Raw genomic sequence first — 2,500 nt, forward strand, 5'->3', positions numbered from 1 at the left:
CAACCGCCTCCTCATCTTTTGCAAACACGAGGTCAGGCTTTCTCATCTCTCCCGTCTCGGATATGAACCGTGGCTCTTTGTATACAGACCAGCCCAATCTAGCCGCTTCGTCTGCCAGAATGTTACTGATCTTGTTATGTCGCGCAATTCTTGCTTTCTGTACTGCAGGACATTGACCGAGAATGTGCGAAAGGGACTCGAGTCTGGCAGAGCATTTCCTGCAGGAACGTAGGGCCCCATCTCTGCCTCTGTTCAAGCTTTCTCTTGTTGGGTAAATATTTGCCCTTAGTTGTAGTGCTGCGATAAAGAAGCATTGTTTAAAGCCGCACCATGGCCTCAACCAAGCATTACTGATTCTATCATGCGCAAAGTTTACAATGCCCCTTCCTTGAACCGGCTTTTCGCACCATCTCTGAAATTCATGCTCCCTCCAATCGCAGGGTCTCGGATATACAGGTTCTTTTGACACCGAGTCCCTGAGAACGAATGTTGGGATTGCATCACTGTCACCCCCTGCTCGTACCCACAAATTACGGTATTCTTCCTCCATACCCTGCGAGGACACAATATTACGGGTGATAGCATCGGACGAGTTTGCTATACGTTGCAGCCTTCTAACTTGAACCGAAGGGATTGTTTTTTCCAGTTTCAAGATGGCAAGGCCTCCGTCTCGGGCTCTGGCATATAACAGTCCATCACAAGTTGAAGCGGGAAGGTGGAGCCATCCTTTTACCGCCTTTCTAATCTCTTGGTCCAACCCACGGAGAGTTGATTGCTTGCAGTCCGAGTGGTCTGCAGGATATAACAATCTGGGTAGGGCATAGGCATTGAGTAGTTCAACCTTCTGAGTTGGCTTCAGAGGCACCTCATCGATTTTCGAGATCCATGTCTTTAGCTGACAATGTAGATCAGGCTGTATAGTGCCAGTCCAAGGGCCAATTTTCAGACCAAGGTATTTCGTTGATTCATCAGGTTGGATCATATGGACATCTTTATTTTTGATAGTCCATGGGTCGCAGTTGTTCACCGTATATGAATCTTTGGTTGGGCTTATCATGAAGCCCTGGCACTTTCTGGCCTGAACCTCCAATCCCGATAGCCCACAAAATGATTCCAAGATCGCTAGATTGGCGGCCATACCAACCCAAGATTCGCTCACCAACACCAAATCATCAGCAAACGCAAGAGCTGTCACGTGGTCGGTATCAATGGAGTACCCAACTCCGTGTGACTCTAGGGTGCATATCAAAGGGTCCATGGCAAGATTGAAGAGCAGGGGTGACATGGGGTCACCCTGTTTGACACCAACACGTATGCTAATTTCTCGAGTCGACTCGCCATTGCTTTTGAACGAGGTCGTACACCGATCGTAGGCGTTCTGGATGATGCCCACCACGTGTTCATCTACTTTCTTGTGCCTTAACACCCATAAAATATGAGCATGCGAAACCGAGTCAAAAGCTTTCGCTATGTCGATGAACATGACAGCCAACGGCCTGTGCAATTTCTTAGCGTGTCTCATAAGGTCCTGTAGCACCTTAAGATTTTCAGAGCAGCCAGATGCCGCTATAAAACCACGCTGCCTTGGGTTTAAGGGACAAGCACGAGCAAGACGTGCAGTCATTATTCTGGAAAATAATCTCAGAATCATTGAACCAATCGTTATTGGTCTCCAGTTCCCCAATTCTTTCAGCTTTTCATCATCCATAACCTTAGGAATAAGAATCGTCCTATTCTTTTTCAACTCTTTGGGAATAATTCCTGTAATCATCCATGCATTAAATAGGGCTGTCAGTGTCCGACCCTCGGGGTCGGCAGCACAGATTGCAGCCCTTGTTAGGCCATCTGGCCCAGCTGCTGACGTTGGTTTAATGGCCCGTATGGCAGTCTGAACTTCCTCCACCGAAATTAGGGGCTCAAAGTATTCGTTATTTGCAACACCTGATGACTTAAATTGGCCCAGGCCATTGAATGGCAACACCTTCTCCCATTTTTCGCAGTAAAAACGATATACATCTGCGTTCGGGATTAGGCATTCATGACGTTCAGTGCCATCCAGGACTAAGGACGCAAGAAGAGAACGGTTCTTAAAGAAGAGCTTCTGGTGCTTCATGAAGCTTCCTCGTTTTTCCGCTCTCTTCTTCATCCAAGATCGTGTGGGTAATATCCTGGGTTTAATAATGTCGTTCTCGGGTTTTGAACGTTTGCCTTTGTTTTTCACCAATCTCATCGGACAAAGCATCAATGCTGTGGCAGTTTCTACGAGGGCATCATGTTGGCCCTCGCCGTTAAGCCAAGCCTTTATTGCCTCCATTGCAGGCTTTTCCAGGGTCCCAGAATTCTCATTCGTAAGCCGCTCAGCTACTTGAGCGAGTATGGATGAAGTCCCCGTTGTTACATTTGGTGGGGGAGACAATGTCTCAAGAGGCCTAGAAGAAAAATGTAAGCTGTCTGACATGGGGGCCCCTGTCTTTTTACTTAGGTCCCGTCTCTTGTCAGA

Source organism: Petromyzon marinus, unplaced genomic scaffold (assembly GCF_048934315.1).
Source record: "Petromyzon marinus isolate PM22_M1 ecotype Great Lakes invasive population unplaced genomic scaffold, UKy_Petmar_22M1.pri1.0 PM_G_Scaffold_6, whole genome shotgun sequence".
In the NCBI taxonomy this organism is placed as follows: domain Eukaryota; kingdom Metazoa; phylum Chordata; class Hyperoartia; order Petromyzontiformes; family Petromyzontidae; genus Petromyzon; species Petromyzon marinus.